The 26,700-nt window shown below is 51.0% G+C and overlaps 1 protein-coding gene across 3 annotated transcripts in view; it reads right to left on the reverse strand.

Moving 5' to 3' along the window:
• The window catches only part of LOC142920250 (uncharacterized), a 160,050-nt gene that overhangs the window by 12,105 nt on the left and 121,245 nt on the right, over window positions 1-26,700 (reverse strand). The window lies entirely within an intron of this gene.

Here is a 26,700-nt window from a genome sequence, read left to right on the forward strand (position 1 = left end):
CCCCCTGTCCTACAGAGTGAGTGGAGTTTGTGTGATCTCCCCCTGTCCTACAGAGTGTGTGAGTGGAGTTTGTGTGATCTCCCCCTGTCCTACAGTGAGTGAGTGGAGTTTGTGTGATCTCCCCCTGTCCTACAGAGTGAGTGTGTGGAGTTTGTGTGATCTCCCCCTGTTTTACAGAGTGAGTGGAGTTTGTGTGATCTCCCCCTGTCCTACAGAGTGAGTGAGTGGAGTTTGTGTGATCTCCCCCTGTCCTACAGAGTGTGTGAGTGGAGTTTGTGTGATCTCCCCCTGTCCTACAGTGAGTGAGTGGAGTTTGTGTGATCTCCCCCTGTCCTACAGAGTGAGTGTGTGGAGTTTGTGTGATCTCCCCCTGTTTTACAGAGTGAGTGGAGTTTGTGTGATCTCCCCCTGTCCTACAGAGTGAGTGAGTGGAGTTTGTGTGATCTCCCCCTGTCCTACAGAGTGAGTGAGTGGAGTTTGTGTGATCTCTCCCTGTCCTACAGAGTGAGTGGAGTTTGTGATCTCCCCCTGTCCTACAGAGTGAGTGGAGTTTGTGTGATCTCCCCCTGTTCTACAGAGTGAGTGTGTGGAGTTTGTGTGATCTCCCCCTGTTCTACAGTGTGAGTGGAGTTTGTGTGATCTCCCCCTGTCCTACAGAGTGAGTGAGTGGAGTTTGTGTGATCTCCCCCTGTTCTACAGAGTGAGTGAGTGAAGTTTGTGTGATCTGCCCCTGTTTTACAGAGTGAGTGGAGTTTGTGTGATCTCCCACTGTCCAACAGAGTGAGTGAGTGGAGTTTGTGTGATCTCCCCCTGTCCTACAGAGTGAGTGGAGTTTGTGTGATCTCCCCCTGTCCTACAGAGTGAGTGGAGTTTGTGTGATCTCCCCCTGTCCTACAGAGTGAGTGAGTGGAGTTTGTGTGATCTCCCCCTGTTTTACAGAGTGAGTGGAGTTTGTGTGATCTCCCCCTGTCCTACAGAGTGAGTGAGTGGAGTTTGTGTGATCTCCCCCTGTCCTACAGAGTGAGTGAGTGGAGTTTGTGTGATCTCCCCCTGTCCTACAGAGTGAGTGGAGTTTGTGTGATCTCCCCCAGTCCTACAGAGTGAGTGGAGTTTGTGTGATCTCCCCCTGTCCTACAGAGTGAGTGGAGTTTGTGTGATCTCCCCCTGTCCTACAGAGTGAGTGGAGTTTGTGTGATCTCCCCCTGTTCTACAGTGAGTGAGTGGAGTTTGTATGATCTCCCCCTGTCCTACAGAGTGAGTAGAGTTTGTGTGATCTCCCCCTGTTCTACAGAAGGAGTGTGTGTAGTTTGTGTGATCTCCCCCTGTTTTACAGAGTGAGTGGAGTTTGTATGATCTCCCCCTGTCCTACAGAGTGAATGAGTGGAGTTTGTGTGATCTCCCCCTGTACTACAGAGTGAGTGAGTGGAGTTTGTGTGATCTCTCCCTGTCCTACAGAGTGAGTGGAGTTTGTGTGATCTCCCCCTGTCCGACAGAGTGTGTGAGTGGAGTTTGTGTGATCTCCCCCGGTCCTACAGAGTGAATGAGTGGAGCTTGTGTGATCTCCCCCTGTCCTACAGGGTGAGTGGAGTTTGTGTGATCTCCCCCTTTCCTACAGAGTGTGTGAGTGGAGTTTGTGTGATCTCCCCCTGTCCTACAGAGTGAGTGGAGTTTGTGTGATCTCCCCCTGTCCTACAGAGTGAGTGAGTGGAGTTTGTGTGATCTCCCCCTGTCCTACAGAGTGAGTGGAGTTTGTGTGATCTCCCCCTGTCCTACAGAGTGAGTGGAGTTTGTGTGATCTCCCCCTGTTCTACAGAGTGAGTGGAGTTTGTGTGATCTCCCCCTGTTCTACAGAGTGAGTGGAGTTTGTGTGATCTCCCCCTGTTCCACAGAGTGAGTGTGAGTGGAGTTTGTGTGATCTCCCCCTGTCCTACAGAGTGTGTGAGTGGAGTTTGTATGATCTCCCCCTGTCCTACAGAGTGTGTGAGTGGAGTTTGTGTGATCTCCCCCTGTTCTACAGAGTGAGTGGAGTTTGTGTGATCACCCCCTGTACTACAGAGTGAGTGGAGTTTGTATGATCTCCCCCTGGTCTACAGATTGAGTGAGTGGAGTTTGTGTGATCTCCCCCTGTTCTACAGAGTGAGTGGAGTTTGTGTGATCTCCCCCTGTTCTACAGAGTGAGTGGAGTTTGTGTGATCTCCCCCTGTCCTACAGAGTCAGTGAGTGGAGTTTGTATGATCTCCCCCTGTTCTACAGAGTGAGTGTGTGGAGTTTGTGTGATCTCCCCCTGTTCTACAGTGTGAGTGGAGTTTGTGTGATTTCCCCCTGTCCTACAGAGTGAGTGAGTGGGGTTTGTGTGATTTCCCCCTGTTCTACAGAGTGAGTGAGTGGAGTTTGTGTGATCTCTCCCTGTTCTACAGAGTGAGTGGAGTTTGTGTGATCTCCCCCTGTCCTACAGAGTGAGTGAGTAGAGTTTGTGTGATCTCCCCCTGTTCTACAGAGTGAGTGAGTGAAGTTTGTGTGATCTCCCCCTTTTTTACAGAGTGAGTGGAGTTTGTGTGATCTCCCCCTGTCCTACAGAGTGAGTGAGTGGAGTTTGTGTGATCTCCCCCTGTCCTACAGAGTGAGTGAGTGGAGTTTGTGTGATCTCCCCCTGTCCTACAGAGTGAGTGGAGTTTGTGTGATCTCCCCCTGTCCTACAGAGTGAGTGGAGTTTGTGTGATCTCCCCCTGTCCTACAGAGTGAGTGAGTGGAGTTTGTGTGATCTCCCCCTGTTTTACAGAGTGAGTGGAGTTTGTGTGATCTCCCCCTGTCCTACAGAGTGAGTGAGTGGAGTTTGTGTGATCTCCCCCTGTCCTACAGAGTGAGTGAGTGGAGTTTGTGTGATCTCCCCCTGTCCTACAGAGTGTGTGGAGTTTGTGTGATCTCCCCCTGTCCTACAGAGTGAGTGGAGTTTGTGTGATCTCCCCCTGTCCTACAGAGTGAGTGGAGTTTGTGTGATCTCCCCCTGTCCTACAGAGTGTGTGAGTGGAGTTTGTGTGATCTCCCCCTGTCCTACAGTGAGTGAGTGGAGTTTGTGTGATCTCCCCCTGTCCTACAGAGTGAGTGTGTGGAGTTTGTGTGATCTCCCCCTGTTTTACAGAGTGAGTGGAGTTTGTGTGATCTCCCCCTGTCCTACAGAGTGAGTGAGTGGAGTTTGTGTGATCTCCCCCTGTCCTACAGAGTGAGTGAGTGGAGTTTGTGTGATCTCTCCCTGTCCTACAGAGTGAGTGGAGTTTGTGATCTCCCCCTGTCCTACAGAGTGAGTGGAGTTTGTGTGATCTCCCCCTGTTCTACCGAGTGAGTGTGTGGAGTTTGTGTGATCTCCCCCTGTTCTACAGTGTGAGTGGAGTTTGTGTGATCTCCCCCTGTCCTACAGAGTGAGTGAGTGGAGTTTGTGTGATTTCCCCCTGTTCTACAGAGTGAGTGAGTGGAGTTTGTGTGATCTCTCCCTGTTCTACAGAGTGAGTGGAGTTTGTGTGATCTCCCCCTGTCCTACAGAGTGAGTGAGTGGAGTTTGTGTGATCTCCCCCTGTTCTACAGAGTGAGTGAGTGAAGTTTGTGTGATCTCCCCCTGTTTTACAGAGTGAGTGGAGTTTGTGTGATCTCCCCCTGTCCTACAGAGTGAGTGAGTGGAGTTTGTGTGATCTCCCCCTGTCCTACAGAGTGAGTGAGTGGAGTTTGTGTGATCTACCCCTGTCCTACAGAGTGAGTGAGTGGAGTTTGTGTGATCTCCCCCTGTCCTACAGAGTGAGTGGAGTTTGTGTGATCTCCCCCTGTCCTACAGAGTGAGTGGAGTTTGTGTGATCTCCCCCTGTCCTACAGAGTGAGTGAGTGGAGTTTGTGTGATCTCCCCCTGTTTTACAGAGTGAGTGGAGTTTGTGTGATCTCCCCCTGTCCTACAGAGTGAGTGGAGTTTGTGTGATCTCCCCCTGTCCTACAGAGTGTGTGAGTGGAGTTTGTGTGATCTCCCCCTGTCCTACAGTGAGTGAGTGGAGTTTGTGTGATCTCCCCCTGTCCTACAGAGTGAGTGTGTGGAGTTTGTGTGATCTCCCCCTGTTTTACAGAGTGAGTGGAGTTTGTGTGATCTCCCCCTGTCCTACAGAGTGAGTGGAGTTTGTGTGATCTCCCCCTGTCCTACAGAGTGAGTGAGTGGAGTTTGTGTGATCTCCCCCTGTCCTACAGAGTGAGTGTGTGGAGTTTGTGTGATCTCCCCCTGTTTTACAGAGTGAGTGGAGTTTGTGTGATCTCCCCCTGTCCTACAGAGTGAGTGAGTGGAGTTTGTGTGATCTCCCCCTGTCCTACAGAGTGAGTGAGTGGAGTTTGTGTGATCTCTCCCTGTCCTACAGAGTGAGTGGAGTTTGTGATCTCCCCCTGTCCTACAGAGTGAGTGGAGTTTGTGTGATCTCCCCCTGTTCTACAGAGTGAGTGTGTGGAGTTTGTGTGATCTCCCCCTGTTCTACAGTGTGAGTGGAGTTTGTGTGATCTCCCCCTGTCCTACAGAGTGAGTGAGTGGAGTTTGTGTGATTTCCCCCTGTTCTACAGAGTGAGTGAGTGGAGTTTGTGTGATCTCTCCCTGTTCTACAGAGTGAGTGGAGTTTGTGTGATCTCCCCCTGTCCTACAGAGTGAGTGAGTGGAGTTTGTGTGATCTCCCCCTGTTCTACAGAGTGAGTGAGTGAAGTTTGTGTGATCTCCCCCTGTTTTACAGAGTGAGTGGAGTTTGTGTGATCTCCCCCTGTCCTACAGAGTGAGTGAGTGGAGTTTGTGTGATCTCCCCCTGTCCTACAGAGTGAGTGAGTGGAGTTTGTGTGATCTACCCCTGTCCTACAGAGTGAGTGAGTGGAGTTTGTGTGATCTCCCCCTGTCCTACAGAGTGAGTGAGTGGAGTTTGTGTGATCTCCCCCTGTCCTACAGAGTGTGTGAGTGGAGTTTGTGTGATCTCCCCCTGTTCTACAGAGTGAGTGGAGTTTGTGTGATCTCCCCCTGTCCTACAGAGTGTGTGGAGTTTGTGTGATCTCCCCCTGTCCTACAGAGTGTGTGAGTGGAGTTTGTGTGATCTCCACCTGTCCTACAGTGAGTGAGTGGAGTTTGTGTGATCTCCTCCTGTCCTACAGAGTGAGTGGGTGGAGTTTGTGTGATCTCCCCCTGTTTTACAGAGTGAGTGGAGTTTGTGTGATCTCCCCCTGTCCTACAGAGTGAGTGAGTGGAGTTTGTGTGATCTCCCCCTGTTTTACAGAGTGAGTGGAGTTTGTGTGATCTCCCCCTGTCCTACAGAGTGAGTGAGTGGAGTTTGTGTGATCTCCCCCTGTCCTACAGAGTGAGTGAGTGGAGTTTGTGTGATCTACCCCTGTCCTACAGAGTGAGTGAGTGGAGTTTGTGTGATCTCCCCCTGTCCTACAGAGTGAGTGGAGTTTGTGTGATCTCCCCCTGTCCTACAGAGTGAGTGGAGTTTGTGTGATCTCCCCCTGTCCTACAGAGTGAGTGAGTGGAGTTTGTGTGATCTCCCCCTGTTTTACAGAGTGAGTGGAGTTTGTGTGATCTCCCCCTGTCCTACAGAGTGAGTGAGTGGAGTTTGTGTGATCTCCCCCTGTCCTACAGAGTGAGTGAGTGGAGTTTGTGTGATCTCCCCCTGTCCTACAGAGTGTGTGGAGTTTGTGTGATCTCCCCCTGTCCTACAGAGTGAGTGGAGTTTGTGTGATCTCCCCCTGTCCTACAGAGTGAGTGGAGTTTGTGTGATCTCCCCCTGTCCTACAGAGTGTGTGAGTGGAGTTTGTGTGATCTCCCCCTGTCCTACAGTGAGTGAGTGGAGTTTGTGTGATCTCCCCCTGTCCTACAGAGTGAGTGTGTGGAGTTTGTGTGATCTCCCCCTGTTTTACAGAGTGAGTGGAGTTTGTGTGATCTCCCCCTGTCCTACAGAGTGAGTGAGTGGAGTTTGTGTGATCTCCCCCTGTCCTACAGAGTGAGTGAGTGGAGTTTGTGTGATCTCTCCCTGTCCTACAGAGTGAGTGGAGTTTGTGATCTCCCCCTGTCCTACAGAGTGAGTGGAGTTTGTGTGATCTCCCCCTGTTCTACCGAGTGAGTGTGTGGAGTTTGTGTGATCTCCCCCTGTTCTACAGTGTGAGTGGAGTTTGTGTGATCTCCCCCTGTCCTACAGAGTGAGTGAGTGGAGTTTGTGTGATTTCCCCCTGTTCTACAGAGTGAGTGAGTGGAGTTTGTGTGATCTCTCCCTGTTCTACAGAGTGAGTGGAGTTTGTGTGATCTCCCCCTGTCCTACAGAGTGAGTGAGTGGAGTTTGTGTGATCTCCCCCTGTTCTACAGAGTGAGTGAGTGAAGTTTGTGTGATCTCCCCCTGTTTTACAGAGTGAGTGGAGTTTGTGTGATCTCCCCCTGTCCTACAGAGTGAGTGAGTGGAGTTTGTGTGATCTCCCCCTGTCCTACAGAGTGAGTGAGTGGAGTTTGTGTGATCTACCCCTGTCCTACAGAGTGAGTGAGTGGAGTTTGTGTGATCTCCCCCTGTCCTACAGAGTGAGTGAGTGGAGTTTGTGTGATCTCCCCCTGTCCTACAGAGTGTGTGAGTGGAGTTTGTGTGATCTCCCCCTGTTCTACAGAGTGAGTGGAGTTTGTGTGATCTCCCCCTGTCCTACAGAGTGTGTGGAGTTTGTGTGATCTCCCCCTGTCCTACAGAGTGTGTGAGTGGAGTTTGTGTGATCTCCACCTGTCCTACAGTGAGTGAGTGGAGTTTGTGTGATCTCCCCCTGTCCTACAGAGTGAGTGAGTGGAGTTTGTGTGATCTCCCCCTGTCCTACAGAGTGAGTGAGTGGAGTTTGTGTGATCTCCCCCTGTCCTACAGAGTGTGTGGAGTTTGTGTGATCTCCCCCTGTCCTACAGAGTGAGTGGAGTTTGTGTGATCTCCCCCTGTCCTACAGAGTGAGTGGAGTTTGTGTGATCTCCCCCTGTCCTACAGAGTGTGTGAGTGGAGTTTGTGTGATCTCCCCCTGTCCTACAGTGAGTGAGTGGAGTTTGTGTGATCTCCCCCTGTCCTACAGAGTGAGTGTGTGGAGTTTGTGTGATCTCCCCCTGTTTTACAGAGTGAGTGGAGTTTGTGTGATCTCCCCCTGTCCTACAGAGTGAGTGAGTGGAGTTTGTGTGATCTCCCCCTGTCCTACAGAGTGAGTGAGTGGAGTTTGTGTGATCTCTCCCTGTCCTACAGAGTGAGTGGAGTTTGTGATCTCCCCCTGTCCTACAGAGTGAGTGGAGTTTGTGTGATCTCCCCCTGTTCTACCGAGTGAGTGTGTGGAGTTTGTGTGATCTCCCCCTGTTCTACAGTGTGAGTGGAGTTTGTGTGATCTCCCCCTGTCCTACAGAGTGAGTGAGTGGAGTTTGTGTGATTTCCCCCTGTTCTACAGAGTGAGTGAGTGGAGTTTGTGTGATCTCTCCCTGTTCTACAGAGTGAGTGGAGTTTGTGTGATCTCCCCCTGTCCTACAGAGTGAGTGAGTGGAGTTTGTGTGATCTCCCCCTGTTCTACAGAGTGAGTGAGTGAAGTTTGTGTGATCTCCCCCTGTTTTACAGAGTGAGTGGAGTTTGTGTGATCTCCCCCTGTCCTACAGAGTGAGTGAGTGGAGTTTGTGTGATCTCCCCCTGTCCTACAGAGTGAGTGAGTGGAGTTTGTGTGATCTACCCCTGTCCTACAGAGTGAGTGAGTGGAGTTTGTGTGATCTCCCCCTGTCCTACAGAGTGAGTGGAGTTTGTGTGATCTCCCCCTGTCCTACAGAGTGAGTGGAGTTTGTGTGATCTCCCCCTGCCCTACAGAGTGAGTGAGTGGAGTTTGTGTGATCTCCCCCTGTTTTACAGAGTGAGTGGAGTTTGTGTGATCTCCCCCTGTCCTACAGAGTGAGTGAGTGGAGTTTGTGTGATCTCCCCCTGTCCTACAGAGTGAGTGAGTGGAGTTTGTGTGATCTCCCCCTGTCCTACAGAGTGTGTGGAGTTTGTGTGATCTCCCCCTGTCCTACAGAGTGAGTGGAGTTTGTGTGATCTCCCCCTGTCCTACAGAGTGAGTGGAGTTTGTGTGATCTCCCCCTGTCCTACAGAGTGTGTGAGTGGAGTTTGTGTGATCTCCCCCTGTCCTACAGTGAGTGAGTGGAGTTTGTGTGATCTCCCCCTGTCCTACAGAGTGAGTGTGTGGAGTTTGTGTGATCTCCCCCTGTTTTACAGAGTGAGTGGAGTTTGTGTGATCTCCCCCTGTCCTACAGAGTGAGTGAGTGGAGTTTGTGTGATCTCCCCCTGTCCTACAGAGTGAGTGAGTGGAGTTTGTGTGATCTCTCCCTGTCCTACAGAGTGAGTGGAGTTTGTGATCTCCCCCTGTCCTACAGAGTGAGTGGAGTTTGTGTGATCTCCCCCTGTTCTACCGAGTGAGTGTGTGGAGTTTGTGTGATCTCCCCCTGTTCTACAGTGTGAGTGGAGTTTGTGTGATCTCCCCCTGTCCTACAGAGTGAGTGAGTGGAGTTTGTGTGATTTCCCCCTGTTCTACAGAGTGAGTGAGTGGAGTTTGTGTGATCTCTCCCTGTTCTACAGAGTGAGTGGAGTTTGTGTGATCTCCCCCTGTCCTACAGAGTGAGTGAGTGGAGTTTGTGTGATCTCCCCCTGTTCTACAGAGTGAGTGAGTGAAGTTTGTGTGATCTCCCCCTGTTTTACAGAGTGAGTGGAGTTTGTGTGATCTCCCCCTGTCCTACAGAGTGAGTGAGTGGAGTTTGTGTGATCTCCCCCTGTCCTACAGAGTGAGTGAGTGGAGTTTGTGTGATCTACCCCTGTCCTACAGAGTGAGTGAGTGGAGTTTGTGTGATCTCCCCCTGTCCTACAGAGTGAGTGAGTGGAGTTTGTGTGATCTCCCCCTGTCCTACAGAGTGTGTGAGTGGAGTTTGTGTGATCTCCCCCTGTTCTACAGAGTGAGTGGAGTTTGTGTGATCTCCCCCTGTCCTACAGAGTGTGTGGAGTTTGTGTGATCTCCCCCTGTCCTACAGAGTGTGTGAGTGGAGTTTGTGTGATCTCCACCTGTCCTACAGTGAGTGAGTGGAGTTTGTGTGATCTCCCCCTGTCCTACAGAGTGAGTGGGTGGAGTTTGTGTGATCTCCCCCTGTTTTACAGAGTGAGTGGAGTTTGTGTGATCTCCCCCTGTCCTACAGAGTGAGTGAGTGGAGTTTGTGTGATCTCCCCCTGTCCTACAGAGTGAGTGAGTGGAGTTTGTGTGATCTCTCCCTGTCCTACAGAGAGAGTGGAGTTTGTGATCTCCCCCTGTCCTACAGAGTGAGTGGAGTTTGTGTGATCTCCCCCTGTTCTACAGAGTGAGTGTGTGGAGTTTGTGTGATCTCCCCCTGTTCTATAGTGTGAGTGGAGTTTGTGTGATCTCCCCCTGTCCTACAGAGTGAGTGAGTGGAGTTTGTGTGATTTCCCCCTGTTCTACAGAGTGAGTGAGTGGAGTTTGTGTGATCTCTCCCTGTTCTACAGAGTGAGTGGAGTTTGTGTGATCTCCCCCTGTCCTACAGAGTGAGTGAGTGGAGTTTGTGTGATCTCCCCCTGTCCAACAGAGTGAGTGAGTGGAGTTTGTGTGATCTCCCCCTGTCCTGCAGAGTGAGTGGAGTTTGTGTGATCTCCCCCTGTCCTACAGAGTGAGTGGAGTTTGTGTGATCTCCCCCTGTCCTACAGAGTGAGTGAGTGGAGTTTGTGTGATCTCCCCCTGTCCTACAGAGTGAGTGGAGTTTGTGTGATCTCCCCCAGTCCTACAGAGTGAGTGGAGTTTGTGTGATCTCCCCCAGTCCTACAGAGTGAGTGGAGTTTGTGTGATCTCCCCCTGTCCTACAGAGTGAGTGGAATTTGTGCGATCTCCCCCTGTCCTACAGAGTGAGTGGAGTTTGTGTGATCTCCCCCTGTTCTACAGTGAGTGAGTGGAGTTTGTATGATCTCCCACTGTCCTACAGAGTGAGTAGAGTTTGTGTGATCTCCCCCTGTTCTACAGAAGGAGTGTGTGGAGTTTGTGTGATCTCCCCCTGTTTTACAGAGTGAGTGGAGTTTGTATGATCTCCCCCTGTCCTACAGAGTGAATGAGTGGAGTTTGTGTGATCTCCCCCTGTACTACAGAGTGAGTGAGTGGAGTTTGTGTGATCACTCCCTGTCCTACAGAGTGAGTGGAGTTTGTGTAATCTCCCCCTGTCCGACAGAGTGTGTGAGTGGAGTTTGTGTGATCTCCCCCGGTCCTACAGAGTGAATGAGTGGAGCTTGTGTGATCTCCCCCTGTCCTACAGAGTGAGTGGAGTTTGTGTGATCTCCCCCAGTCCTACAGAGTGAGTGGAGTTTGTGTGATCTCCCCCTGTTCTACAGAGTGAGTGGAGTTTGTGTGATCTCCCCCTGTCCTACAGAGTGAGTGAGTGGAGTTTGTGTGATCTCCCCCTGTTCCACAGAGTGAGTGGAGTTTGTGTGATCTCCCCCTGTCCTACAGAGTGTGTGAGTGGAGTTTGTATGATCTCCCCCTATCCTACAGAGTGTGTGAGTGGAGTTTGTGTGATCTCCCCCTGTTCTACAGAGTGAGTGGAGTTTGTGTGATCTCCCCCTGTACTACAGAGTGAGTGGAGTTTGTATGATCTCCCCCTGTTCTACAGATTGAGTGAGTGGAGTTTGTGTGATCTCCCCCTGTTCTACAGAGTGAGTGGAGTTTGTGTGATCTCCCCCTATCCTACAGAGTGAGTGAGTGGAGTTTGTGTGATCTCCCCCTGTTCTACAGAGTGAGTGAGTGGAGTTTGTGTGATCTCTCCCTGTCCTACAGAGAGAGTGGAGTTTGTGATCTCCCCCTGTCCTACAGAGTGAGTGGAGTTTGTGTGATCCCCCCCTGTTCTACAGAGTGAGTGTGTGGAGTTTGTGTGATCTCCCCCTGTTCTACAGTGTGAGTGGAGTTTGTGTGATCTCCCCCTGTCCTACAGTGTGAGTGAGTGGAGTTTGTGTGATTTCCCCTGTTCTACAGAGTGAGTGAGTGGAGTTTGTGTGATCTCTCCCTGTTCTACAGAGTGAGTGGAGTTTGTGTGATCTCCCCCTGTCCTACAGAGTGAGTGAGTGGAGTTTGTGTGATCTCCCCCTGTCCAACAGAGTGAGTGAGTGGAGTTTGTGTGATCTCCCCCTGTCCTGCAGAGTGAGTGGAGTTTGTGTGATCTCCCCCTGTCCTACAGAGTGAGTGGAGTTTGTGTGATCTCCCCCTGTCCTACAGAGTGAGTGAGTGGAGTTTGTGTGATCTCCCCCTGTCCTACAGAGTGAGTGGAGTTTGTGTGATCTCCCCCAGTCCTACAGAGTGAGTGGAGTTTGTGTGATCTCCCCCTGTCCTACAGAGTGAGTGGAATTTGTGTGATCTCCCCCTGTTCTACAGAGTGAGTGGAGTTTGTGTGATCTCCCCCTGTCCTACAGAGTGAGTGGAGTTTGTGTGATCTCCCCCTGTCCTACAGAGTGAGTGAGTGGAGTTTGTGTGATCTCCCCCTGTTTTACAGAGTGAGTGGAGTTTGTGTGATCTCCCCCTGTCCTACAGAGTGAGTGAGTGGAGTTTGTGTGATCTCCCCCTGTCCTACAGAGTGAGTGAGTGGAGTTTGTGTGATCTCCCCCTGTCCTACAGAGTGTGTGGAGTTTGTGTGATCTCCCCCTGTCCTACAGAGTGAGTGGAGTTTGTGTGATCTCCCCCTGTCCTACAGAGTGAGTGGAGTTTGTGTGATCTCCCCCTGTCCTACAGAGTGTGTGAGTGGAGTTTGTGTGATCTCCCCCTGTCCTACAGTGAGTGAGTGAAGTTTGTGTGATCTCCCCCTGTCCTACAGAGTGAGTGTGTGGAGTTTGTGTGATCTCCCCCTGTTTTACAGAGTGAGTGGAGTTTGTGTGATCTCCCCCTGTCCTACAGAGTGAGTGAGTGGAGTTTGTGTGATCTCCCCCTGTCCTACAGAGTGAGTGAGTGGAGTTTGTGTGATCTCTCCCTGTCCTACAGAGTGAGTGGAGTTTGTGATCTCCCCCTGTCCTACAGAGTGAGTGGAGTTTGTGTGATCTCCCCCTGTTCTACAGAGTGAGTGTGTGGAGTTTGTGTGATCTCCCCCTGTTCTACAGTGTGAGTGGAGTTTGTGTGATCTCCCCCTGTCCTACAGAGTGAGTGAGTGGAGTTTGTGTGATTTCCCCCTGTTCTACAGAGTGAGTGAGTGGAGTTTGTGTGATCTCTCCCTGTTCTACAGAGTGAGTGGAGTTTGTGTGATCTCCCCCTGTCCTACAGAGTGAGTGAGTGGAGTTTGTGTGATCTCCCCCTGTTCTACAGAGTGAGTGAGTGAAGTTTGTGTGATCTCCCCCTGTTTTACAGAGTGAGTGGAGTTTGTGTGATCTCCCCCTGTCCTACAGAGTGAGTGAGTGGAGTTTGTGTGATCTCCCCCTGTCCTACAGAGTGAGTGAGTGGAGTTCGTGTGATCTCCCCCTGTCCTACAGAGTGAGTGAGTGGAGTTTGTGTGATCTCCCCCTGTCCTACAGAGTGAGTGAGTGGAGTTTGTGTGATCTCCCCCTGTCCTACAGAGTGTGTGAGTGGAGTTTGTGTGATCTCCCCCTGTTCTACAGAGTGAGTGGAGTTTGTGTGATCTCCCCCTGTCCTACAGAGTGTGTGGAGTTTGTGTGATCTCCCCCTGTCCTACAGAGTGTGTGAGTGGAGTTTGTCTGATCTCCACCTGTCCCACAGTGAGTGAGTGGAGTTTGTGTGATCTCCCCCTGTCCTACAGAGTGAGTGTGTGGAGTTTGTGTGATCTCCCCCTGTTTTACAGAGTGAGTGGAGTTTGTGTGATCTCCCCCTGTCCTACAGAGTGAGTGAGTGGAGTTTGTGTGATCTCCCCCTGTCCTACAGAGTGAGTGAGTGGAGTTTGTGTGATCTCTCCCTGTCCTACAGAGAGAGTGGAGTTTGTGATCTCCCCCTGTCCTACAGAGTGAGTGGAGTTTGTGTGATCTCCCCCTGTTCTACAGAGTGTGTGGAGTTTGTGTGATCTCCCCCTGTTCTACAGTGTGAGTGGAGTTTGTGTGATCTCCCCCTGTCCTACAGAGTGAGTGAGTGGAGTTTGTGTGATTTCCCCCTGTTCTACAGAGTGAGTGAGTGGAGTTTGTGTGATCTCTCCCTGTTCTACAGAGTGAGTGGAGTTTGTGTGATCTCCCCCTGTCCTACAGAGTGAGTGAGTGGAGTTTGTGTGATCTCCCCCTGTCCAACAGAGTGAGTGAGTGGAGTTTGTGTGATCTCCCCCTGTCCTGCAGAGTGAGTGGAGTTTGTGTGATCTCCCCCTGTCCTACAGAGTGAGTGGAGTTTGTGTGATCTCCCCCTGTCCTACAGAGTGAGTGAGTGGAGTTTGTGTGATCTCCCCCTGTCCTACAGAGTGAGTGGAGTTTGTGTGATCTCCCCCAGTCCTACAGAGTGAGTGGAGTTTGTGTGATCTCCCCCTGTCCTACAGAGTGAGTGGAATTTGTGTGATCTCCCCCTGTCCTACAGAGTGAGTGGAGTTTGTGTGATCTCCCCCTGTTCTACAGTGAGTGAGTGGAGTTTGTATGATCTCCCACTGTCCTACAGAGTGAGTAGAGTTTGTGTGATCTCCCCCTGTTCTACAGAAGGAGTGTGTGGAGTTTGTGTGATCTCCCCCTGTCCTACAGAGTGGAGTTTGTGTGATCTCCCCCTGTCCTACAGAGTGTGTGAGTGGAGTTTGTGTGATCTCCCCCTGTCCTACAGTGAGTGAGTGGAGTTTGTGTGATCTCCCCCTGTCCTACAGAGTGAGTGTGTGGAGTTTGTGTGATCTCCCCCTGTTTTACAGAGTGAGTGGAGTTTGTGTGATCTCCCCCTGTCCTACAGAGTGAGTGGAGTTTGTGTGATCTCCCCCTGTCCTACAGAGTGAGTGAGTGGAGTTTGTGTGATCTCTCCCTGTCCTACAGAGTGAGTGGAGTTTGTGATCTCCCCCTGTCCTACAGAGTGAGTGGAGTTTGTGTGATCTCCCCCTGTTCTACAGAGTGAGTGTGTGGAGTTTGTGTGATCTCCCCCTGTTCTACAGTGTGAGTGGAGTTTGTGTGATCTCCCCCTGTCCTACAGAGTGAGTGAGTGGAGTTTGTGTGATTTCCCCCTGTTCTACAGAGTGAGTGAGTGGAGTTTGTGTGATCTCCCCCTGTTCTACAGAGTGAGTGAGTGAAGTTTGTGTGATCTCCCCCTTTTTTACAGAGTGAGTGGAGTTTGTGTGATCTCCCCCTGTCCTACAGAGTGAGTGAGTGGAGTTTGTGTGATCTCCCCCTGTCCTACAGAGTGAGTGAGTGGAGTTTGTGTGATCTCCCCCTGTCCTACAGAGTGAGTGAAGTTTGTGTGATCTCCCCCTGTCCTACAGAGTGAGTGGAGTTTGTGTGATCTCCCCCTGTCCTACAGAGTGAGTGAGTGGAGTTTGTGTGATCTCCCCCTGTTTTACAGAGTGAGTGGAGTTTGTGTGATCTCCCCCTGTCCTACAGAGTGAGTGAGTGGAGTTTGTGTGATCTCCCCCTGTCCTACAGAGTGAGTGAGTGGAGTTTGTGTGATCTCCCCCTGTCCTACAGAGTGTGTGGAGTTTGTGTGATCTCCCCCTGTCCTACAGAGTGAGTGGAGTTTGTGTGATCTCCCCCTGTCCTACAGAGTGAGTGGAGTTTGTGTGATTTCCCCCTGTCCTACAGAGTGTGTGAGTGGAGTTTGTGTGATCTCCCCCTGTCCTACAGTGAGTGAGTGGAGTTTGTGTGATCTCCCCCTGTCCTACAGAGTGAGTGTGTGGAGTTTGTGTGATCTCCCCCTGTTTTACAGAGTGAGTGGAGTTTGTGTGATCTCCCCCTGTCCTACAGAGTGAGTGAGTGGAGTTTGTGTGATCTCCCCCTGTCCTACAGAGTGAGTGAGTGGAGTTTGTGTGATCTCTCCCTGTCCTACAGAGTGAGTGGAGTTTGTGATCTCCCCCTGTCCTACAGAGTGAGTGGAGTTTGTGTGATCTCCCCCTGTTCTACAGAGTGAGTGTGTGGAGTTTGTGTGATCTCTCCCTGTTCTACAGAGTGAGTGGAGTTTGTGTGATCTCACCCTGTCCTACAGAGTGAGTGAGTAGAGTTTGTGTGATCTCCCCCTGTTCTACAGAGTGAGTGAGTGAAGTTTGTGTGATCTCCCCCTTTTTTACAGAGTGAGTGGAGTTTGTGTGATCTCCCCCTGTCCTACAGAGTGAGTGAGTGGAGTTTGTGTGATCTCCCCCTGTCCTACAGAGTGAGTGAGTGGAGTTTGTGTGATCTCCCCCTGTCCTACAGAGTGAGTGGAGTTTGTGTGATCTCCCTCTGTCCTACAGAGTGAGTGGAGTTTGTGTGATCTCCCCCTGTCCTACAGAGTGAGTGAGTGGAGTTTGTGTGATCTCCCCCTGTTTTACAGAGTGAGTGGAGTTTGTGTGATCTCCCCCTGTCCTACAGAGTGAGTGAGTGGAGTTTGTGTGATCTCCCCCTGTCCTACAGAGTGAGTGAGTGGAGTTTGTGTGATCTCCCCCTGTCCTACAGAGTGTGTGGAGTTTGTGTGATCTCCCCCTGTCCTACAGAGTGAGTGGAGTTTGTGTGATCTCCCCCTGTCCTACAGAGTGAGTGGAGTTTGTGTGATCTCCCCCTGTCCTACAGAGTGTGTGAGTGGAGTTTGTGTGATCTCCCCCTGTCCTACAGTGAGTGAGTGGAGTTTGTGTGATCTCCCCCTGTCCTACAGAGTGAGTGTGTGGAGTTTGTGTGATCTCCCCCTGTTTTACAGAGTGAGTAGAGTTTGTGTGATCTCCCCCTGTCCTACAGAGTGAGTGAGTGGAGTTTGTGTGATCTCCCCCTGTCCTACAGAGTGAGTGAGTGGAGTTTGTGTGATCTCTCCCTGTCCTACAGAGTGAGTGGAGTTTGTGATCTCCCCCTGTCCTACAGAGTGAGTGGAGTTTGTGTGATCTCCCCCTGTTCTACAGAGTGAGTGTGTGGAGTTTGTGTGATCTCCCCCTGTTCTACAGTGTGAGTGGAGTTTGTGTGATCTCCCCCTGTCCTCCAGAGTGAGTGAGTGGAGTTTGTGTGATTTCCCCCTGTTCTACAGAGTGAGTGAGTGGAGTTTGTGTGATCTCTCCCTGTTCTACAGAGTGAGTGGAGTTTGTGTGATCTCCCCCTGTCCTACAGAGTGAGTGAGTGGAGTTTGTGTGATCTCCCCCTGTTCTACAGAGTGAGTGAGTGAAGTTTGTGTGATCTCCCCCTGTTTTACAGAGTGAGTGGAGTTTGTGTGATCTCCCCCTGTCCTACAGAGTGAGTGAGTGGAGTTTGTGTGATCTCCCCCTGTCCTCCAGAGTGAGTGAGTGGAGTTTGTGTGATCTCCCCCTGTCCTACAGAGTGAGTGAGTGGAGTTTGTGTGAACTCCCCCTGTCCTACAGAGTGAGTGAGTGGAGTTTGTGTGATCTCCCCCTGTCCTACAGAGTGTGTGAGTGGAGTTTGTGTGATCTCCCCCTGTTCTACAGAGTGAGTGGAGTTTGTGTGATCTCCCCCTGTCCTACAGAGTGTGTGGAGTTTGTGTGATCTCCCCCTGTCCTACAGAGTGTGTGAGTGGAGTTTGTCTGATCTCCACCTGTCCCACAGTGAGTGAGTGGAGTTTGTGTGATCTCCCCCTGTCCTACAGAGTGAGTGTGTGGAGTTTGTGTGATCTCCCCCTGTTTTACAGAGTGAGTGGAGTTTGTGTGATCTCCCCCTGTCCTACAGCGTGAGTGAGTGGAGTTTGTGTGATCTCCCCCTGTCCTACAGAGTGAGTGAGTGGAGTTTGTGTGATCTCTCCCTGTCCTACAGAGAGAGTGGAGTTTGTGATCTCCCCCTGTCCTACAGAGTGAGTGGAGTTTGTGTGATCTCCCCCTGTTCTACAGAGTGAGTGTGTGGAGTTTGTGTGATCTCGCCCTGTTCTACAGTGTGAGTGGAGTTTGTGTGATCTCCCCCTGTCCTACAGAGTGAGTGAGTGGAGTTTGTGTGATTTCCCCCTGTTCTACAGAGTGAGTGAGTGGAGTTTGTGTGATCTCTCCCTGTTCTACAGAGTGAGTGGAGTTTGTGTGATCTCCCCCTGTCCTACAGAGTGAGTGAGTGGAGTTTGTGTGATCTCCCCCTGTCCAACAGAGTGAGTGAGTGGAGTTTGTGTGATCTCCCCCTGTCCTACAGAGTGTGTGAGTGGAGTTTGTGTGATCTCCCCCTGTCCTACAGTGAGTGAGTGGAGTTTGTGTGATCTCCCCCTGTCCTACAGAGTGAGTGTGTGGAGTTTGTGTGATCTCCCCCTGTTTTACAGAGTGAGTGGAGTTTGTGTGATCTCCCCCTGTCCTACAGAGTGAGTGAGTGGAGTTTGTGTGATCTCCCCCTGTCCTACAGAGTGAGTGAGTGGAGTTTGTGTGATCTCTCCCTGTCCTACAGAGTGAGTGGAGTTTGTGATCTCCCCCTGTCCTACAGAGTGAGTGGAGTTTGTGTGATCTCCCCCTGTTCTACAGAGTGAGTGTGTGGAGTTTGTGATCTCCCCCTGTTCTACAGTGTGAGTGGAGTTTGTGTGATCTCCCCCTGTTCTACAGAGTGAGTGTGTGGAGTTTGTGTGATCTCCCCCTGTTCTACAGTGTGAGTGGAGTTTGTGTGATCTCTCCCTGTTCTACAGAGTGAGTGGAGTTTGTGTGATCTCCCCCTGTCCTACAGAGTGAGTGAGTGGAGTTTGTGTGATCTCCCCCTGTTCTACAGAGTGAGTGAGTGAAGTTTGTGTGATCTCCCCCTGTTTTACAGAGTGAGTGGAGTTTGTGTGATCTCCCCCTGTCCTACAGAGTGAGTGAGTGGAGTTTGTGTGATCTCCCCCTGTCCTACAGAGTGAGTGAGTGGAGTTTGTGTGATCTCCCCCTGTCCTACAGAGTGAGTGAGTGGAGTTTGTGTGATCTCCCCCTGTCCTACAGAGTGAGTGAGTGGAGTTTGTGTGATCTCCCCCTGTCCTACAGAGTGTGTGAGTGGAGTTTGTGTGATCTCCCCCTGTTCTACAGAGTGAGTGGAGTTTGTGTGATCTCCCCCTGTCCTACAGAGTGTGTGGAGTTTGTGTGATCTCCCCCTGTCCTACAGAGTGTGTGAGTGGAGTTTGTCTGATCTCCACCTGTCCCACAGTGAGTGAGTGGAGTTTGTGTGATCTCCCCCTGTCCTACAGAGTGAGTGTGTGGAGTTTGTGTGATCTCCCCCTGTTTTACAGAGTGAGTGGAGTTTGTGTGATCTCCCCCTGTCCTACAGAGTGAGTGAGTGGAGTTTGTGTGATCTCCCCCTGTCCTACAGAGTGAGTGAGTGGAGTTTGTGTGATCTCTCCCTGTCCTACAGAGAGAGTGGAGTTTGTGATCTCCCCCTGTCCTACAGAGTGAGTGGAGTTTGTGTGATCTCCCCCTGTTCTACAGAGTGAGTGTGTGGAGTTTGTGTGATCTCGCCCTGTTCTACAGTGTGAGTGGAGTTTGTGTGATCTCCCCCTGTCCTACAGAGTGAGTGAGTGGAGTTTGTGTGATTTCCCCCTGTTCTACAGAGTGAGTGAGTGGAGTTTGTGTGATCTCTCCCTGTTCTACAGAGTGAGTGGAGTTTGTGTGATCTCCCCCTGTCCTACAGAGTGAGTGAGTGGAGTTTGTGTGATCTCCCCCTGTCCAACAGAGTGAGTGAGTGGAGTTTGTGTGATCTCCCCCTGTCCTGCAGAGTGAGTGGAGTTTGTGTGATCTCCCCCTGTCCTACAGAGTGAGTGGAGTTTGTGTGATCTCCCCCTGTCCTACAGAGTGAGTGAGTGGAGTTTGTGTGATCTCCCCCTGTCCTACAGAGTGAGTGGAGTTTGTGTGATCTCCCCCAGTCCTACAGAGTGAGTGGAGTTTGTGTGATCTCCCCCTGTCCTACAGAGTGAGTGGAATTTGTGTGATCTCCCCCTGTCCTACAGAGTGAGTGGAGTTTGTGTGATCTCCCCCTGTTCTACAGTGAGTGAGTGGAGTTTGTATGATCTCCCACTGTCCTACAGAGTGAGTAGAGTTTGTGTGATCTCCCCCTGTTCTACAGAAGGAGTGTGTGGAGTTTGTGTGATCTCCCCCTGTCCTACAGAGTGGAGTTTGTGTGATCTCCCCCTGTCCTACAGAGTGTGTGAGTGGAGTTTGTGTGATCTCCCCCTGTCCTACAGTGAGTGAGTGGAGTTTGTGTGATCTCCCCCTGTCCTACAGAGTGAGTGTGTGGAGTTTGTGTGATCTCCCCCTGTTTTACAGAGTGAGTGGAGTTTGTGTGATCTCCCCCTGTCCTACAGAGTGAGTGGAGTTTGTGTGATCTCCCCCTGTCCTACAGAGTGAGTGAGTGGAGTTTGTGTGATCTCTCCCTGTCCTACAGAGTGAGTGGAGTTTGTGATCTCCCCCTGTCCTACAGAGTGAGTGGAGTTTGTGTGATCTCCCCCTGTTCTACAGAGTGAGTGTGTGGAGTTTGTGTGATCTCCCCCTGTTCTACAGTGTGAGTGGAGTTTGTGTGATCTCCCCCTGTCCTACAGAGTGAGTGAGTGAAGTTTGTGTGATCTCCCCCTGTTCTACAGAGTGAGTGAGTGAAGTTTGTGTGATCTCCCCCTGTTTTACAGAGTGAGTGGAGTTTGTCTGATCTCCACCTGTCCCACAGTGAGTGAGTGGAGTTTGTGTGATCTCCCCCTGTCCTACAGAGTGAGTGTGTGGAGTTTGTGTGATCTCCCCCTGTTTTACAGAGTGAGTGGAGTTTGTGTGATCTCCCCCTGTCCTACAGAGTGAGTGAGTGGAGTTTGTGTGATCTCCCCCTGTCCTACAGAGTGAGTGAGTGGAGTTTGTGTGATCTCTCCCTGTCCTACAGAGAGAGTGGAGTTTGTGATCTCCCCCTGTCCTACAGAGTGAGTGGAGTTTGTGTGATCTCCCCCTGTTCTACAGAGTGAGTGTGTGGAGTTTGTGTGATCTCCCCCTGTTCTACAGTGTGAGTGGAGTTTGTGTGATCTCCCCCTGTCCTACAGAGTGAGTGAGTGGAGTTTGTGTGATTTCCCCCTGTTCTACAGAGTGAGTGAGTGGAGTTTGTGTGATCTCTCCCTGTTCTACAGAGTGAGTGGAGTTTGTGTGATCTCCCCCTGTCCTACAGAGTGAGTGAGTGGAGTTTGTGTGATCTCCCCCTGTCCAACAGAGTGAGTGAGTGGAGTTTGTGTGATCTCCCCCTGTCCTGCAGAGTGAGTGGAGTTTGTGTGATCTCCCCCTGTCCTACAGAGTGAGTGGAGTTTGTGTGATCTCCCCCTGTCCTACAGAGTGAGTGAGTGGAGTTTGTGTGATCTCCCCCTGTCCTACAGAGTGAGTGGAGTTTGTGTGATCTCCCCCAGTCCTACAGAGTGAGTGGAGTTTGTGTGATCTCCCCCTGTCCTACAGAGTGAGTGGAATTTGTGTGATCTCCCCCTGTCCTACAGAGTGAGTGGAGTTTGTGTGATCTCCCCCTGTCCTACAGTGAGTGAGTGGAGTTTGTATGATCTCCCACTGTCCTACAGAGTGAGTAGAGTTTGTGTGATCTCCCCCTGTTCTACAGAAGGAGTGTGTGGAGTTTGTGTGATCTCCCCCTGTCCTACAGAGTGGAGTTTGTGTGATCTCCCCCTGTCCTACAGAGTGTGTGAGTGGAGTTTGTGTGATCTCCCCCTGTCCTACAGTGAGTGAGTGGAGTTTGTGTGATCTCCCCCTGTCCTACAGAGTGAGTGTGTGGAGTTTGTGTGATCTCCCCCTGTTTTACAGAGTGAGTGGAGTTTGTGTGATCTCCCCCTGTCCTACAGAGTGTGTGAGTGGAGTTTGTGTGATCTCCCCCTGTTCTACAGAGTGAGTGGAGTTTGTGTGATCTCCCCCTGTCCTACAGAGTGTGTGGAGTTTGTGTGATCTCCCCCTGTCCTACAGAGTGTGTGAGTGGAGTTTGTCTGATCTCCACCTGTCCCACAGTGAGTGAGTGGAGTTTGTGTGATCTCCCCCTGTCCTACAGAGTGAGTGTGTGGAGTTTGTGTGATCTCCCCCTGTTTTACAGAGTGAGTGGAGTTTGTGTGATCTCCCCCTGTCCTACAGAGTGAGTGAGTGGAGTTTGTGTGATCTCCCCCTGTCCTACAGAGTGAGTGAGTGGAGTTTGTGTGATCTCTCCCTGTCCTACAGAGAGAGTGGAGTTTGTGATCTCCCCCTGTCCTACAGAGTGAGTGGAGTTTGTGTGATCTCCCCCTGTTCTACAGAGTGAGTGTGTGGAGTTTGTGTGATCTCCCCCTGTTCTACAGTGTGAGTGGAGTTTGTGTGATCTCCCCCTGTCCTACAGAGTGAGTGAGTGGAGTTTGTGTGATTTCCCCCTGTTCTACAGAGTGAGTGAGTGGAGTTTGTGTGATCTCTCCCTGTTCTACAGAGTGAGTGGAGTTTGTGTGATCTCCCCCTGTCCTACAGAGTGAGTGAGTGGAGTTTGTGTGATCTCCCCCTGTCCAACAGAGTGAGTGAGTGGAGTTTGTGTGATCTCCCCCTGTCCTGCAGAGTGAGTGGAGTTTGTGTGATCTCCCCCTGTCCTACAGAGTGAGTGGAGTTTGTGATCTCCCCCTGTCCTACAGAGTGAGTGAGTGGAGTTTGTGTGATCTCCCCCTGTCCTACAGAGTGAGTGGAGTTTGTGTGATCTCCCCCAGTCCTACAGAGTGAGTGGAGTTTGTGTGATCTCCCCCTGTCCTACAGAGTGAGTGGAATTTGTGTGATCTCCCCCTGTCCTACAGAGTGAGTGGAGTTTGTGTGATCTCCCCCTGTTCTACAGTGAGTGAGTGGAGTTTGTATGATCTCCCACTGTCCTACAGAGTGAGTAGAGTTTGTGTGATCTCCCCCTGTTCTACAGAAGGAGTGTGTGGAGTTTGTGTGATCTCCCCCTGTCCTACAGAGTGGAGTTTGTGTGATCTCCCCCTGTCCTACAGAGTGTGTGAGTGGAGTTTGTGTGATCTCCCCCTGTCCTACAGTGAGTGAGTGGAGTTTGTGTGATCTCCCCCTGTCCTACAGAGTGAGTGTGTGGAGTTTGTGTGATCTCCCCCTGTTTTACAGAGTGAGTGGAGTTTGTGTGATCTCCCCCTGTCCTACAGAGTGAGTGAGTGGAGTTTGTGTGATCTCCCCCTGTCCTACAGAGTGAGTGAGTGGAGTTTGTGTGATCTCTCCCTGTCCTACAGAGTGAGTGGAGTTTGTGATCTCCCCCTGTCCTACAGAGTGAGTGGAGTTTGTGTGATCTCCCCCTGTTCTACAGAGTGAGTGTGTGGAGTTTGTGTGATCTCCCCCTGTTCTACAGTGTGAGTGGAGTTTGTGTGATCTCCCCCTGTCCTACAGAGTGAGTGAGTGGAGTTTGTGTGATTTCCCCCTGTTCTACAGAGTGAGTGAGTGGAGTTTGTGTGATCTCTCCCTGTTCTACAGAGTGAGTGGAGTTTGTGTGATCTCCCCCTGTCCTACAGAGTGAGTGAGTGGAGTTTGTGTGATCTCCCCCTGTTCTACAGAGTGAGTGAGTGAAGTTTGTGTGATCTCCCCCTGTTTTACAGAGTGAGTGGAGTTTGTGTGATCTCCCCCTGTCCTACAGAGTGAGTGAGTGGAGTTGGGTGATCTCCCCCTGTCCTACAGAGTGAGTGAGTGGAGTTTGTGTGATCTCCCCCTGTCCTACAGAGTGAGTGAGTGGAGTTTGTGTGATCTCCCCCTGTCCTACAGAGTGAGTGAGTGGAGTTTGTGTGATCTCCCCCTGTCCTACAGAGTGTGTGAGTGGAGTTTGTGTGATCTCCCCCTGTTCTACAGAGTGAGTGGAGTTTGTGTGATCTCCCCCTGTCCTACAGAGTGTGTGGAGTTTGTGTGATCTCCCCCTGTCCTACAGAGTGTGTGAGTGGAGTTTGTGTGATCTCCACCTGTCCCACAGTGAGTGAGTGGAGTTTGTGTGATCTCCCCCTGTCCTACAGAGTGAGTGTGTGGAGTTTGTGTGATCTCCCCCTGTTTTACAGAGTGAGTGGAGTTTGTGTGATCTCCCCCTGTCCTACAGAGTGAGTGAGTGGAGTTTGTGTGATCTCCCCCTGTCCTACAGAGTGAGTGAGTGGAGTTTGTGTGATCTCTCCCTGTCCTACAGAGAGAGTGGAGTTTGTGATCTCCCCCTGTCCTACAGAGTGAGTGGAGTTTGTGTGATCTCCCCCTGTTCTACAGAGTGAGTGTGTGGAGTTTGTGTGATCTCCCCCTGTTCTACAGTGTGAGTGGAGTTTGTGTGATCTCCCCCTGTCCTACAGAGTGAGTGAGTGGAGTTTGTGTGATTTCCCCCTGTTCTACAGAGTGAGTGAGTGGAGTTTGTGTGATCTCTCCCTGTTCTACAGAGTGAGTGGAGTTTGTGTGATCTCCCCCTGTCCTACAGAGTGAGTGAGTGGAGTTTGTGTGATCTCCCCCTGTCCAAAAGAGTGAGTGAGTGGAGTTTGTGTGATCTCCCCCTGTCCTGCAGAGTGAGTGGAGTTTGTGTGATCTCCCCCTGTCCTACAGAGTGAGTGGAGTTTGTGTGATCTCCCCCTGTCCTACAGAGTGAGTGAGTGGAGTTTGTGTGATCTCCCCCTGTCCTACAGAGTGAGTGGAGTTTGTGTGATCTCCCCCAGTCCTACAGAGTGAGTGGAGTTTGTGTGATCTCCCCCTGTCCTACAGAGTGAGTGGAATTTGTGTGATCTCCCCCTGTCCTACAGAGTGAGTGGAGTTTGTGTGATCTCCCCCTGTTCTACAGTGAGTGAGTGGAGTTTGTATGATCTCCCACTGTCCTACAGAGTGAGTAGAGTTTGTGTGATCTCCCCCTGTTCTACAGAAGGAGTGTGTGGAGTTTGTGTGATCTCCCCCTGTTTTACAGAGTGAGTGGAGTTTGTATGATCTCCCCCTGTCCTACAGAGTGAATGAGTGGAGTTTGTGTGATCTCCCCCTGTACTACAGAGTGAGTGAGTGGAGTTTGTGTGATCTCTCCCTGTCCTACAGAGTGAGTGGAGTTTGTGTGATCTCCCCCTGTCCGACAGAGTGTGTGAGTGGAATTTGTGTGATCTCCCCCGGTCCTACAGAGTGAATGAGTGGAGCTTGTGTGATCTCCCCCTGTCCTACAGGGTGAGTGGAGTTTGTGTGATCTCCCCCTTTCCTACAGAGTGTGTGAGTGGAGTTTGTGTGATCTCCCCCTGTCCTACAGAGTGAGTGGAGTTTGTGTGATCTCCCACTGTCCTACAGAGTGAGTGAGTGGAGTTTGTGTGATCTCCCCCTGTCCTACAGAGTGAGTGGAGTTTGTGTGATCTCCCCCTGTCCTACAGAGTGAGTGGAGTTTGTGTGATCTCCCCCTGTTCTACAGAGTGAGTGGAGTTTGTGTGATCTCCCCCTGTTCTACAGAGTGAGTGGAGTTTGTGTGATCTCCCCCTGTTCCACAGAGTGAGTGTGAGTGGAGTTTGCGTGATCTCCCCCTGTCCTACAGAGTGTGTGAGTGGAGTTTGTATGATCTCCCCATGTCCTACAGAGTGTGTGAGTGGAGTTTGTGTGATCTCCCCCTGTTCTACAGAGTGAGTGGAGTTTGTGTGATCTCCCCCTATACTACAGAGTGAGTGGAGTTTGTATGATCTCCCCCTGTTCTACAGATTGAGTGAGTGGAGTTTGTGTGATCTCCCCCTGTTCTACAGAGTGAGTGGAGTTTGTGTGATCTCCCCCTGTTCTACAGAGTGAGTGGAGTTTGTGTGATCTCCCCCTGTTCTATAGAGTGAGTGGAGTTTGTGTGATCTCCCCCTGTCCTACAGAGTGAGTGAGTGGAGTTTGTGTGATCTCCCCCTGTTCCACAGAGTGAGTGGAGTTTGTGTGATCTCCCCCTGTCCTACAGAGTGTGTGAGTGGAGTTTGTCTGATCTCCACCTGTCCCACAGTGAGTGAGTGGAGTTTGTGTGATCTCCCCCTGTCCTACAGAGTGAGTGTGTGGAGTTTGTGTGATCTCCCCCTGTTTTACAGAGTGAGTGGAGTTTGTGTGATCTCCCCCTGTCCTACAGAGTGAGTGAGTGGAGTTTGTGTGATCTCCCCCTGTCCTACAGAGTGAGTGAGTGGAGTTTGTGTGATCTCTCCCTGTCCTACAGAGAGAGTGGAGTTTGTGATCTCCCCCTGTCCTACAGAGTGAGTGGAGTTTGTGTGATCTCCCCCTGTTCTACAGAGTGAGTGTGTGGAGTTTGTGTGATCTCCCCCTGTTCTACAGTGTGAGTGGAGTTTGTGTGATCTCCCCCTGTCCTACAGAGTGAGTGAGTGGAGTTTGTGTGATTTCCCCCTGTTCTACAGAGTGAGTGAGTGGAGTTTGTGTGATCTCTCCCTGTTCTACAGAGTGAGTGGAGTTTGTGTGATCTCCCCCTGTCCTACAGAGTGAGTGAGTGGAGTTTGTGTGATCTCCCCCTGTCCAACAGAGTGAGTGAGTGGAGTTTGTGTGATCTCCCCCTGTCCTGCAGAGTGAGTGGAGTTTGTGTGATCTCCCCCTGTCCTACAGAGTGAGTGGAGTTTGTGTGATCTCCCCCTGTCCTACAGAGTGAGTGAGTGGAGTTTGTGTGATCTCCCCCTGTCCTACAGAGTGAGTGGAGTTTGTGTGATCTCCCCCAGTCCTACAGAGTGAGTGGAGTTTGTGTGATCTCCCCCTGTCCTACAGAGTGAGTGGAATTTGTGTGATCTCCCCCTGTCCTACAGAGTGAGTGGAGTTTGTGTGATCTCCCCCTGTTCTACAGTGAGTGAGTGGAGTTTGTATGATCTCCCACTGTCCTACAGAGTGAGTAGAGTTTGTGTGATCTCCCCCTGTTCTACAGAAGGAGTGTGTGGAGTTTGTGTGATCTCCCCCTGTCCTACAGAGTGGAGTTTGTGTGATCTCCCCCTGTCCTACAGAGTGTGTGAGTGGAGTTTGTGTGATCTCCCCCTGTCCTACAGTGAGTGAGTGGAGTTTGTGTGATCTCCCCCTGTCCTACAGAGTGAGTGTGTGGAGTTTGTGTGATCTCCCCCTGTTTTACAGAGTGAGTGGAGTTTGTGTGATCTCCCCCTGTCCTACAGAGTGAGTGAGTGGAGTTTGTGTGATCTCCCCCTGTCCTACAGAGTGAGTGAGTGGAGTTTGTGTGATCTCTCCCTGTCCTACAGAGTGAGTGGAGTTTGTGATCTCCCCCTGTCCTACAGAGTGAGTGGAGTTTGTGTGATCTCCCCCTGTTCTACAGAGTGAGTGTGTGGAGTTTGTGTGATCTCCCCCTGTTCTACAGTGTGAGTGGAGTTTGTGTGATCTCCCCCTGTCCTACAGAGTGAGTGAGTGGAGTTTGTGTGATTTCCCCCTGTTCTACAGAGTGAGTGAGTGGAGTTTGTGTGATCTCTCCCTGTTCTACAGAGTGAGTGGAGTTTGTGTGATCTCCCCCTGTCCTACAGAGTGAGTGGAGTTTGTGTGATCTCCCCCTGTTCTACAGAGTGAGTGAGTGAAGTTTGTGTGATCTCCCCCTGTTTTACAGAGTGAGTGGAGTTTGTGTGATCTCCCCCTGTCCTACAGAGTGAGTGAGTGGAGTTTGTGTGATCTCCCCCTGTCCTACAGAGTGAGTGAGTGGAGTTTGTGTGATCTCCCCCTGTCCTACAGAGTGAGTGAGT

The sequence above is a fragment of the Petromyzon marinus genome, unplaced genomic scaffold (genome assembly GCF_048934315.1).
Source record: "Petromyzon marinus isolate PM22_M1 ecotype Great Lakes invasive population unplaced genomic scaffold, UKy_Petmar_22M1.pri1.0 PM_G_Scaffold_70, whole genome shotgun sequence".
NCBI lineage: Eukaryota > Metazoa > Chordata > Hyperoartia > Petromyzontiformes > Petromyzontidae > Petromyzon > Petromyzon marinus.